We start from the raw sequence: 12,964 nt of genomic DNA, 5'->3' as shown, positions 1-12,964 counted from the left end.
AAAGGAAAATAAGGGAAGATAGTTAAATCAACACAAAAATTCTGATTTGTTGGTGGGGAGGTCATCAGGCTGGAAAACCATACAGCCAAAAGTATCTTCATAGACTACAAGATGAGTAAGAGGCCCAGAGAAGGACAATAAATTCAGCCTTCAGGCAATGATAATCTAATTACAAAACTGACAAAAATTTCCGATACTGTTAAATGCTTCTGATACTGCAACTCAAAACTAATAGAAAAGAAACAACTGGAAATAACTCATCAGGAGCAGATTAGGAAAAGGAATTGTAAAAATGCATCTCTAGTCAGTGCTTTGTATCTGGGTGAAAGTATTCGTTAGGGATTAGAGTTAAAACAGCAACAGGATGAATTTTATTAATATATTTCAAAAATATGTTCAGAAGATAAGCAAGCTTTATGCCTTGAGTGCATGTGTGCGTGCTAAGTCCCCTCAGTCGTGTCCAACTCTTTGCAACCTCATGGACTACAGCCCACCAGGCTCTTCCATCCATGGGATTCTCCAGACAAGAATACTGGAGTGGGCTGCCATTTCCTGCATTTTATGCCCTACCTTCCCCAAATTAAATGAACTGTGCATCGCAAATCTCCTTTTTCTCTTGCCATTTCAACCACTAGAAAATGACTTGGTTCTATTGTCTTTAAACTTCATTTCAGGGGTCAAAAGAGCTCTTGATTTACAAAAGACTATGATTATTCAGAAAGAAATGGCAACCCACTCCAGTCTTCTCTCTTGGATAATCCCATAGACAGAAGAGCCTGGCAGGGCCAAGTCCATAGGGTCGCAGAGTCGGACACGACAGAAGCAACTTAGCACATGATTACTGAAGATACAAAAACATATTAATAGTATTGTTACACCATCAGTAGCTGAGGACCTACAACCTACCCTTGAAAAACTCCAAAGAATTTTAGATTTGAGCACGTATAGGGCTGCATTCAGGCTAGAGGAATTATTTAACTAATTGGGCATCTCTCCAGAAGCTGGTTACCAAATTGCATTGGGTTCTTGCTGAACTAGCAGTTATTTCACAAGGATCTTCACTGGTGCTTATTTGCATGTGTGGAATTCCTGTTCAGAGGTTATTTTTCTGAGCTGGTTAGTTGAGTCAGATTACAAATTGACTCTGTTTGCTGTGAACAGAAACCTATTTACAATGCAAATCTTCCAAGCCACTTTTCTGGTTAAATTAAATTATCCAATAATTCTTTTCTTCTATTCTTATATTAAAAAAAGGTCATGTCTATAAAGTATTTTCCTTTTTAGATTTCAAGTTGTGAAGTAACAATGCAGACTGCCTTAAAATCTTTGGAAGTTTAAATTTGTCTCTAGAAATTAAGTATAGAAATAAATATTACCAGAACTAATTTTAATTGATTTTTAAAAGAAATAAGATGTAATAAAAACCAATTTATATACCCAATAAGAAGCAGATTTATCTGAATAATGATTTTGATTCTTGTTAAATTAGGTCACTTTCTGATATTTATGTTCACAGAATTTTTCCTTTTTCAATGAACAGAACTCCTTTTACATTAGGCATTAATATGAATTAAATATTACTTCATCATAGACATGCTAATGATTTTTTTTCTTTTGGCAAACAGACACCAGGTTTATTTCTTAGACTGTGCTATTAATTTTGTGTCATCACAGAAGGTAGCCCAGTTTTATTTTGAGATTGGTTTATTTTCCCTGGACATTTGGGATGAATAGCTCAGCATAACAAATTATTCTATATGCTCTAGTTTCAAGCATTTAAAGTGGAATCCAAGTTTTAGCATCAGGAACCAATTAAATGATAGTTAGATCTGACTGAAAAATTAATGGTCCAGAACAGAAACTGTGTAGTTTTTTTTTCTTTTTTTTTTTTCAGTCCCCCCCTCCCTTGGATTTCTGTTTTAAATAAAAATCTGGATGGTTCCCAATAAAATACAAAGCGTCAGTAGGAGAAAAAAAAAGAATGAATTGATATAAACGGAGCCACACCCAGGCTTAAAAATCACTTAATGATGATTATATTCTTAGTCTGCTGTTAGACACAAGGTGTTTATCAGCCTTCACGGGCTGTTAAGACTTTGGCTATAAAACACACAGCACTGTGATGAAGAAGTGAAATGGTCCTGCGGTTCTTTATGGCGAGTCTGATTTGCTCTTTAGAAATGATTATTCTGTAGTTATGTCATCTGGTATGATTGCGGTTAACATTTGATTTTTGCCATAGAAATCAATCAGACTATGTTAATATTGTGTCCTAATGGTAAATAAATCAGGAGACAAAAATGTTGATGTTCAGCCTGCTAACTTAAAACTTGTTAAAGTGCCTTGACAGAGTGGGGTGGCCTTGGACTATATGCCGGTGAGAGGGTTCAGTCTTGAACATGTGGCTTCTGCTTCAAGCACCCTACACGGAAAGCCAGTGTAGCACCTTTAATCTGGCTCTAATTCAAACCTATCAGTAATCACTTAGCCGGCTCAACTTATCCTGTCAGTTGCGTTGCCAGAAAAGATTTCATGGGTAGCAGTATCAGAAGCATTTTTGTAATTAAATTATTGTCGCTTTACTGGAAAATCTCCTTACATTTGCAAGGGCTGGATTTGTTCTCGTTCCCCTCAGCCCCTACTTGACTCATAGTCTACCAGAGCGCTTTGGCTGTGTGTCTTCCAGCTTAATGGCCTCCTTACCACAATATTCATTTTGGTTGCGTTACTCTAGCCATCATTTTCCAGAGACAGTCAAAATCCCTCAAAGATGACAGAAGTCATTTGATCATGGAGAGCAAGAAATAAAAAGAGCAACGATAATTTCTGTAGGACCTTTTTATGAGTTTTTAAGAGAAGAGATTCTGCGATAGGAATACAGAGTCTGTGTTTCCAATCCAAGATACAACATTTTAACATATTTCCTGAGGGAATTAAAGAGCATATTTATGATATAAAAAGCGCTGTCCCCTGACCACCACTCCCTCCTCTGAGTTCTCATGTATCTTATCACTTTTCACACACAGGATTGTAACTATGAGCTTACATATATGTCCTTTCCAAAACATCTTAGCTCCTTTGGGACTTACTGCGTTAGTTACATCTGCCCCAGTGAGAATTCCCTGACCCATAGCAGGCACTCACTTTGTATGCATTTTAGAAAATCTTTTGGCCACGCTGCAAGGTGTGTGAGACCTTACTTCCTGGACCAGAGATTGAGCCTGTATCCCTTGCACTAGCAGTGCTGAGTCTTAACCACTGGACTGTCAGTGAAGTCTCCATGTACATGTTAATGAGTGGATGAAAATCCCCATTCTGGTCCTTGACTCCTATGCTGCAGATTCAGATCTATTCCTTGTCCTTCCTCAGCCGTGCTCTGCACCTCAGAGGAGCTAATCCCAGCAGGCTGCATCTCCAGCTCTCAAACTGTCTTCCTTCTGGCTTCAGACAGTGGCGGGAGCCTTGAGGGCAGGAGGAAGGGAGCAGACGGGGTATGTTCTGCAATGGGTGGCTGCCCAGCCTTTGGACTCCAGCCCCTGCTGCACGGCTGCAGTGAGTCCAGCTTCTTCCGGGTGACACCTTCTTCAGGCCCCTGGTAATACAGCTGCTTCTTTTGTTCCTGCAACTCATGGGGTGGCTTCCTGCTTTATGCTCATTTCTGGGTTGTTTGACTTTCTCCAGTTTGGTTTGTCAGCAATTCCATCTGTGTAATTAATTCCTTGCATTAAATTCCCTCTGTTTTCAATCCTTAGAGTGTGTTCAGTACTGTACTCTGATGTAGAATTGAAATTATACTTCCTGACCTCAAAGCTGCTTAGTAAAGAAGGATTACCATATACTCTAGAGGTGCATTACTGTCCGGGATCTTGGCTTACACTGCAGAGCCTCCAAAATGGGACTCCACCGAGGGGAGAGTCAGAGTTCCTATGGAATCTGACGCCCCTAATTTCTGAAAATGCCTGATCCTTGCATGTTTCTGTGGTTCCCTTGCTTTTTCCTCCTACTTGGAGCTATTGCAGCACTTTGTGACATATCCTTGGGCTTCCCAGGTAGCTCTAGTGGTAAAGAACCCACCTGTCAATCAGGAGATGTAAGAGAAGCTGGTTCAATCCCCAGGTTGGGAAGATTCCCTGGAGGAGGGCATGGCAACCCACTCCAGTATTCATACCTGGAGAATCTCATGGACAGAGGAGCCTGGCTGGCTACAGTCCACAGGGTCGCACAGAGTCAGACACAACTCAAGTGAGTTAGCGCACATGTACACATGGCATATTTTTCCTCCCTGATGTGAAAGCCCAACCCCAATTTAACTCAGTTAATTGGTAGAATAGGAGCAGGGCCATGGTTCCTAGAGCTACTGATACCAGTTCTTATTTAGAGAGAAAAGACAAGAGATTCTGACAGGGTACTGTCTTACCTGGTTCTGAAGGTGGGAAAGGTTTGAATCTGTTTTACCATGTATCTTTTAATTTCTACCACACTATAATTGGATAGCTACTGGGATAGGCAAATTGAGTGGCCAAATTCTCTTAGCATCTTCAGACTCTGGCACTTTAAAATACCTTGCACATTTTCACAGTGAGCTGGAGAAGAATTCAAAGGTACATAGGTTCATTTTCTCCCTTCTCTCATCTTTATAACTCTTCTTTGATAGTACTTCACTGAGGGATTGGAAAGAAAGGGAATCTAGCTGACATCGAATTATGAATATTGGTTTAAGTTATTAACAAGCTTGTATTTCACATGCACAGCTCACCCACAAAAGCCACTGGATTTTCCAATGAATTAGTTTCATATCTACAAAAATGAGGGATTTCATCAAGAATCTGTCCTTATTTTCTCCTACGGATTTGGCCTTGCAGCCAGGCAATGGTCAAAAGATCAGCTGTCTATTGTTGGGAAGGAAGTCCTCTAATGTACAAATCAGTGAACTTCAGTAGCAAGTCTAATTTTTCCCAGACATTATCCTGTTTAGTCAGAGCAGCAAAATATTTTTGAGGGGGAGAAAACTGTTATCTGTGTTTAATTGGGCCTAATAACAACAGCAAAAAATTTACCTAACTGGACTGAATACTTCTTTCCATAAGAATTTAAAGACGCTAGAGCCAGAAAGGATCTCAGAAATCTCTTGATCCAATGTTTTTATTTTGCACATAAGAAAACTCAGGCTCAGACAGGTTAAGAACAGCTGGCGTGTAGCAGAATGGAGATTAAAATTTGAAATTGTTTTCGTCTTGTTACCTTTCAGCCAAACTTATTACCTGTCAGTTTGTATACCTTAGCTTTCAACTTGATTCTCCTTCTTGTATTTAGACATTAAAACTATCAGATCTGGCCCAGATGTATTATGAAAGACCGTCAAAAGTGCACATAGAATTTGAGATGAGTTATAGGGCATGGATGTCCTTGACCATGGGAAGGAGGGAAGAAATGCGAAGGAAATGGGGGAAGAGGGGGTGATGAGGCCCTACTCTTTGCTAGACATGAGGGGACCACTTTACGTTATGGTAGGTGGTACTGTGATGGTGTGTGTGATCAGTGATGGTGGAGTGTGCAGAAGATGAGAGATACTTGGCAATCTGTAAATGAAGAATTTACCCCCTCTGAAGACGGGGCTGTGTTTAACAGGAATATAGGAATAGCCAAACCAAACAATGACCGTGTTTGTTGTTTCTCATCTTGTTAAATAGCTATGTAGCTTCTAGGGAAATATATTAACTCTCAGGTTGTTAAAACATCCTATTCTGTATACCTTCTCCAGCACTTAATATTATAACAATAATTTGTAATTATTTATGTTTGAATATCTTTTTATCCACTAACTTGATACATCTTCTCATTAGGGAAAGGCAATTTGTTATATGTATAAGGAAACAAATAGATGTTTGAGATAAAAGCTACTGCTATTGTTTCAGAGTAGTGTTTTGCTGCTTTTTTTTTTTTAACATTAAAAACTCTAGTATTACCACATCATATGGTGAACTGTTTATGGTTAAATTTTCACATGTCTTTCTATGCTATAGGCCTATTAAGTATTCTATTCTCATTCAATCAAAGCTCTTCACTGAAAATAAATGTCATTATGTTGTAATGAGTTTCAGTATCTGCTGACCTTATCTGGATTTTGGAGGGTGAGTTGGCTCTGAAGGATTCAGTAACTCTTTATACTTCTCTTGAGACACTAATTACTCATTAAATTTTCTTTTTTATCCTTTTTGCTGTATTTTAAAAATTCCAAAGATGAAGATTTTTGAAAAATGAGAAATTAGTGGAAATGCCTGAGAGTATTTCTTTAAAGTGAATATTGCCTACAGCCAAAGGTGGAGACAGATGACACAAACTTTTCTGTCTTTATTTCAACTGGTTATAACTAAGATCAGATTGAAATTGGGTATTCCAAGTTTCATCCCGAAGCAAATTTCTACAGTTGCGTTATAAGCCCCTGAAAAACGGGGTTTATGATGAAATGTTGAAAGACTCTCAACTTTAGGACAAAGCACAACTATAATTTTACAGGCATTAGGTGCCTAAAATAACTTTGTATGAAGATTACTCTGGGATTTGTCCCCCATTTTGTAGAAAATGCTTAATGTTGAACTATATTTTATGCACACAAAATGACTTATTTCATAAGACAAGGAGCTCAAGGATTTTCATTCCAATATTCAACAACACTATTACTAAAGGGACCTCTCCTTCTGCTCTCATAATTGAGTGATCTTAAGTGATATTTAAAAGAAAATATCATTCTGCTAAACTTATATGCACAGTTGATATGTGGCAGAGTAATTTAAAATTTTCAAGTAGAATGTATTCTGACCATGTTTTCAGTATGTCATGGAACTGAATTAATGGATCATAATAATGTCTTAATAGTCTGTTCTATAGCAGCAAAAGAAACAAGTTTTTATTGTTGTTTTTGTAGAGCAATAATAGCTGAAGAGCTCACATTTGAGTGTACAGTGTAATGATAATAAAACCTTTTTGTCAAATGGAAAATCCCTAGTGATGGACAGTCCTTGCCTATCTTCATTGTTAATTTATTATCTTTCTCCTTAAAGATAAAGGAGTAGATAAACCCAAGTCCTACTCCTGATATCTTTCCCTTCTTTCTTTGTATCTTCTCCTCTCACCTCTATGTAGATGACTTCAGATTCAGATTCCTAGTCCCATCTTCATCTCCAACTGCAGGACGCTTTCTTCTCTCTCTAGTCTTTATTTGGACGAATTGGGAATATTTAAAAATTCTTCTTGGTAATCCAACTCATCATTTCTCTTTATCTCTTTCCACTGGCTTTTCCTTCAAGTTTACATATGTTATATATATAACTTTTTAAAATAATTTTTTAAATGGCACCACCATCTTCCAAGTTGTCCCAAATCAAAACCCCACCATGTTTCTTGAGAGCTTCCTTTTATTCTTGCCCATCCCACAACCACCCCACTTCTGCCAATTAAATCAGTTTCAACATTTATATATTCACACCAAAATTTTATATTTATTTTCCTTTTTACTGCTAGTATTCATGTTGAGAAATTTACTGCTTCTTGTCTAGACTATTATAATAGCCTCTTCAACTCCAGTCTTCTCTCTTACTCTGCGGGCAAGTGACATGCACGCTCATATTATCTTGAGGATTGCCAGCTTCTGATTGAATTAGGTACCACTCACTCAGCCTGATTCCACAGGTCAGGCCGAAAAAAAAAAAAGCCCCCATTTGCATCATGATTTTACCTTATATTTCCCCAATGAAAATGGACTCGCTTTCATGACTTTACTTTCCTGTTCTCATTCTTTGGTTCACATTCTTTTCTCAGTGTGAAGCAACCTCCCTCCAACTTATCAAAATTGTACATCAGATGCTATTTCCTTCATAGAAGCTTTTTCAACTTCTTCTGACAGAATGGATGAAAATCAGCCTTTCTTAGAGCTCCCTGTGGCCTTGAAATCTGCATGTCATATTTCATTTGGTTAAAGGTCATACTTTATATGATTTTAGTTCTCTCAAATGGGTTGAAAAATTTGTTTTAAGGCCCAGAGTATAATCTATTGTGGTTTAAAAATATGTTTTCTACTGTTGTTGATGATATTGTTCAAATTTTAAAAATTCTTACTGATTTTTTTTGTCTACTAATTCTATGATCTTACTGAGAGAGGATTTTTGAAATCCCTAACCATACTTGTGGATTTTTCTATTTCTTCTTTCAGTCCTATCAGTTTTTGCCTGTGTATTTAAAGCTCTGTAATTAAATGCCTGCACATTCAGTGTTGCTCTTTCTTCTTGGTATATTTTAGCCTTTCAGCATTATTGACAGCTCCCCTTTATCTTAGTAATATTCCTTGTACCAGCATCTACTTTGGCTCATTAGTATAACTGCCCCAGCATTCTTTTGATTAGTGTTTATATAGCTCTTCTCATTCTTTTACTTTTAAGAGGCATGGTTCTTTTACTGCACATCTTTTGGTCTTGCTTTTTAAAATCCAAATGTGACAATCTCTGTCTTTTATTTGTAATCTGTAGAGTATTTACATTTAATGCAGTCATCAATAAGCCTGAAATTAAATCTACTGTCTTGCTCTTTGTTTTATTGTTTCTATCTGTTGTTTGTTCTTTTTTCTCTTTTCTTTTGCATTGATTTTTTAAATGATTCTATTCTGACACAACTATTGGTAATATTGGCTTGTTACATATACTTTTTTGTTTGTTTCTTTTAGACATTGTTTTAGAGCTTACTGTATAGACATCCTACCAAAGTGTATCACTACATAATATTTTGCTGCTTCACATGGAATGTTAAGAACCTTGTAATGGTATATATTTGTTTCTTCCTTCCTATACTTTGTGCTATTGTCATAAATTTTATTTCTGCTCATGTTATAACTTCTAGAATGATTTTGCTTTAGAGTGATTTTATCTTTATTTTAAAAGATAATGATTTGCATTATCTTTTAAAATGAATAAAAATAAGGAAATTTTCTTTTAATTTTTCCTAATTCTTCCTGTTTTGATTCTTTTCATTTCTTTGAAGATCCAGATTTCCATCAGATCTAATCGTAGCATATGCCTTTGCCTGGGAGTGGTGTGTGGTGTTCTGTCTTCTCACAATAGAAGGTGGCTTTTCTTCTGCCTTCCTCCAGAAGCAGAGGGTCTTTGCCTGGGAACGTGGCTTTTCTACTCCTTTCTCAGAGCCTTAGGCTTTTGCTTCATATGGGAGAAGGATCTGAGATACAGTAGGGCTTCATGCCTTTCCCTACCAAGAAGGGCTTTCTCAGATCCTCTGTTATGCTCCAATCTTTGTTATGAGGATGGAGATACATGGAAAAGATCTGGAGAATGAATGTGTGCTCTTTGGGCCTGGATCTCTCAAGCAGTTTAAATTATCCTTTTAGCACACCATTGACCTTTAAAAATTTGTAAACATTTGTGTTTTTCTTCCACATTTACATTGACAGATGCTTTTTTCCTCCTGTACTCTGCCAAAGATGAAGTGGTTCATGCATTCCAATTCTCTTCAGAGGAGCTTATCACTCTTTCAAATTCAGTTTATCTGATTGTCTTGTAACTTTGTGAATTTAGCTCTCTCCTTTTCTCAAGAAGAGTTATGCTATTGTAGGTTATCTGTGTTTTTTTTTTTTTTTCTCTTGCTCTTAGAGAAGGTGTAATCTCATATGGCTTTCTCAGTTCTAAAAGGAATACAACTCCTTGTCATGTGATTTTAGTATTTGAGTGTGGACTAGGAGTTAGCTTTCTTAGCAAACTTGAAGTACTGATATAAAAAATAAAGAGTCCTAAAATTATTTTTTTTTAAATACTGATTTGTACTGAAAGATCAGAATTGATACCCAATTCTATGAGTACTGGAGTATAAAACATATCTCTATAGTAATAAAACAATTCATTTTGTTGTAATCATTTTCTCCTTTAACTAAAAGACCATACCTGGAATCTATAGTAACTTTTTTCAAGTCAATGAAGATTAAACCTATTAATGTCATGGAATATTTGATATGCTATCATTTACATTTAACACTTCCAATTAATTTGGAAGAATAGAAAATACTTGAAATTCAGAACAGCATTTACTGCTTAAATGATATTTGGTGATGAATTGTAATGCATGGATACATGAGAACAGGATTTTTTCCCAAAGGCTTTAATTTGGTTTCCCCTTTACCTATAAGTAAGAGAACATCATTCATTGTGGTAAATTTTGAAATGGTCCCCCCAAATGATATTTATGTCTTAATTCCTAGAACCTGTAAATGTTACCTTTTTGGAAAAATTGTTTTTGTGGATGTGATTAGTTAAGGGTCTTGAAATGAGAAGATTATCCTGAATTATCTCAGTTGGCCCTAAGCATCATCACAAATGTTCTTATGAGAGAAGCAGAGGGAGATTAGACACACAGAAGCAAAGGTCATGTGAAGACTGAGGTAGAGAGTAGAGTGATGCAGGATGGAATGGGAATCCTGGCGACCATCAGAAGCTGCAAGAGGCAAGCAGCAGATTCCCCCAGAGCTTTCAGAGGCCGGGAGGCCCTGCTGCACTTGATTTTAGCCCAATGAAATTGGTTTTAGACTTCTTGCTTCCAGAACTCTAAAAGAATAAACTCCTGTTGTTTTAAGCCACCAAGTCTGATAATTTCTTACAGTGACTGTCAGAAACTAATACATTCATCTTGGTCTTATCTTCACAGAGGGAATTTTAACTTCTTCCCATCTTAGTATTTGAAATGTCATTTGATGAAAGTCAGCTGTAGGAGTATGTATTTACTATGATCTGCACTCAAAATTGCCATTGATTTTTAGCTTTCACATAGTTAATTTTTTTTAGTAATAAAGCAAAAAGAAATTTATACCTGGTCTGGGATGACATTGTACAAATTTACAGATTACTTGACTGAGTTATTAGTTGACAGATTTTTGGATGCTTCTTTTCATCCATCTTGATTGGAATTCATGCTAATGGTGATATATTCACATATTTGAGGCCCCAAGCAAAAATGACTGAGTGGTTCCTCAGGTATTATTGATTGTCAAATAGTTTGATACCCCTTCTGGGGTACCCTGAGCTTCACCACAGGTGTGTGGTTGGGCTTTATTTACATGTTCAGATGTCTTTCAGTCAGTTTACAAGTCCATTCATGAGACTGGAAGACAAAAAGTATTTGATTTTGCAGACTGTCCAGTGAAAATGAAAGAATAAATGGAACTTTCTAGAAATATATTAACTGTTTGCCTAAGAAAATGATGAATTTATTGTATTTTTATTCTCCAAGACTTGTCTATGTGTTTCCATTGTAATTTCTAGCCTTTTACCTTGCTTTATTTATTTATTTTTTTGGTGCATAGTACTCATCATCTTCTATCACACTGTATAACCATTTTCCATTGTATCATTTATCTGTCTCCTCCAATTAGAATATAAGATCCAAGAGGGCAGGATGTTTTGTTCAATGATGTATCCAAGTGCCTAAAACAGTGTCTGGAACTTAGTAGGCCCTTAATAAATATTTGCATAGTGAATGAAGAAATGACTGGCTGTACAGCTAATAGTTTCATGCCAGATAGGTGTTAGATGCTAACCAAACATTTTAAAGAAATTCAAAGAAAATAAGAAAGTACTTTCTTTTTATTATTTTTTTTCCCAACGTTTCATATTTATTACTGTCTCAGACTGATAGTGAGGAAATAACATCATGAGCCAAGCATTACAGTAGTGATGTTCTCATTGTGATTTGGCTGCTTAAAAAAGTGGTCTTAACATGTGTGCCACACATGTTAAGACCACTTCTTATAGACCCAGCTTGCTTCTTATAGACCCAGCTTGGTTCTTCTCCAATGTCTTCTTTTGGAGTTGTACCTGATTTTATTGCCAGTTTTCATTCGAAACCATTGAGGAATGGGACGATTCTGCTTTTGTTTCTTGGCCAGGAATCGCTTGATCCTGAAAGTTTTGTGAGAAGACATGGTGAGGAGAGAACTCAACCGCACATAGGATGGCGGAGAAGAGAAAAGAGCTTCTTTTTATTTTTTAAAAATACTTTCTTTAATCATCTATCTTCAGTTCCGTTCAGTTCAGTCGCTCAGTCGTGTCCGACTCTTTGCGACCCCATGAATCACAGCACGCCAGGCCTCCCTGTCCATCACCAACTCCCGGAGTTCACTCAGACTCACGTCCATTGAGTCAGTGATGCCATCCAGCCATCTCATCCTCTGTCGTCCCCTTCTCCTCCTGCCCCCAATCCCTCCCAGCATCAGAGTCTTTTCCAATGAGTCAACTCTTCGCATGAGGTGCCCAAAGTACTGGAGTTTCAGCTTTAGCATCATTCCTTCCAAAGAACAACCAGGGCTGACGTCCTTCAGAATGGACTGGTTGGATCCCTTGCAGTCCAAGGGACTCTCAAGAGTCTTCTCCAACACCACAGTTCAAAAGCATCAATTCTTCGGTGCTCAGCTTTCTTTATAGTCCAACTCTTACATCCATACATGACCCCAGGAAAAACCATAGCCTTGACTAGACGGACCTTTGTTGGCAAAGTAGTATCTCTGCTTTTGAATATGCTATCTAGGTTGGTCATAACTTTCCTTCCAAGGAGTAAGCGTCTTTTAATTTCATGGCTGCAGTCACCATCTGTAGTGATTTTGGAGCCCCCAAAAATAAAGTCTGACACTGTTTCCACTGTTTCCCCATCTATTTCCCATGAAGTGATGGGAATCATTTATCTTAGAGTTTAAAAAAGTCTTCCTTGTCCCCAATTTTTCCTGAGAAACTAAAATTCAGTTGCCTATGGGATTCCCAGGATCTGACTTTTGTATACTTGTATGATAACTCCTCCTACCACTCTTGGCACACCTCACGATGCTTCAGCCACCTCCGTCTTCTTTCTGATCCCTTTTCCCACCTTAGAATGTTTGCCGTTATCCATTCCTTTGCCTTGATCCCAGATACTGAGCCTCCAG

The 12,964-nt window shown here is 37.3% G+C and overlaps 1 pseudogene; it reads right to left on the bottom strand.

Annotated features, from left to right (window-relative positions):
* Positions 1-11,649: 11,649 nt before the first annotated feature.
* LOC105002067 lies at positions 11,650-12,016 on the bottom strand (annotated as a pseudogene).
* Positions 12,017-12,964: the final 948 nt, after the last annotated feature.

The sequence above is a fragment of the Bison bison genome, unplaced genomic scaffold (assembly GCF_000754665.1).
Source record: "Bison bison bison isolate TAMUID 2011002044 unplaced genomic scaffold, Bison_UMD1.0 scf7180017864389, whole genome shotgun sequence".
NCBI classification, from domain to species: domain Eukaryota; kingdom Metazoa; phylum Chordata; class Mammalia; order Artiodactyla; family Bovidae; genus Bison; species Bison bison.
The sequence above is the reverse complement of the archived record's forward strand: the minus strand, read 5'-3'. Positions and strand labels throughout refer to the sequence as shown.